The sequence below is a fragment of the Crocuta crocuta genome, unplaced genomic scaffold, assembly GCF_008692635.1.
Source record: "Crocuta crocuta isolate KB4526 unplaced genomic scaffold, BGI_CrCroc_1.0 scaffold874, whole genome shotgun sequence".
NCBI lineage: Eukaryota > Metazoa > Chordata > Mammalia > Carnivora > Hyaenidae > Crocuta > Crocuta crocuta.
In genome coordinates this window covers 10,937-11,374 of record NW_027529187.1, presented here as the reverse complement: position 1 = coordinate 11,374, position 438 = coordinate 10,937, and positions in this window count along the sequence as shown.

Here is a 438-nt window from a genome sequence, read left to right as displayed (position 1 = left end):
CAGTTGGCTGTATACTTTTGGGTCCACTTCTGAGTTCTCAATTCTGTTCCATTGGTCTATGTGTCTGTTTTTGTGCCAATACCATACTGTCTTGATGATGACAGCTTTGTAGTAGAGGCTAAAGTCTGGGATGGTGATCCCTCACGTTTTGGTTTTATTTTTCAGTATTACTTTGGCTATTCGGGGTCTTTTGTGGTTCCATACAAATTTTTGGATAGTTTGTTCTAGTTTTGAGAAGTATGCTGGTGCAATTTTGATTGGAATTGCATTGAATGTGTAGAGTGCTTTAGGTAGTAATGACATCTTAACTATATTTATTCTTCCTATCCGTGAGCATGGAATGTTTTTCCATTTCTTTGTGTCTTCTTCAATTTCCTTCATAAGTTTTCTATAGTTTTCATCATACAGATCTCTTGTATCCTTGGTTAGGTTTATTCC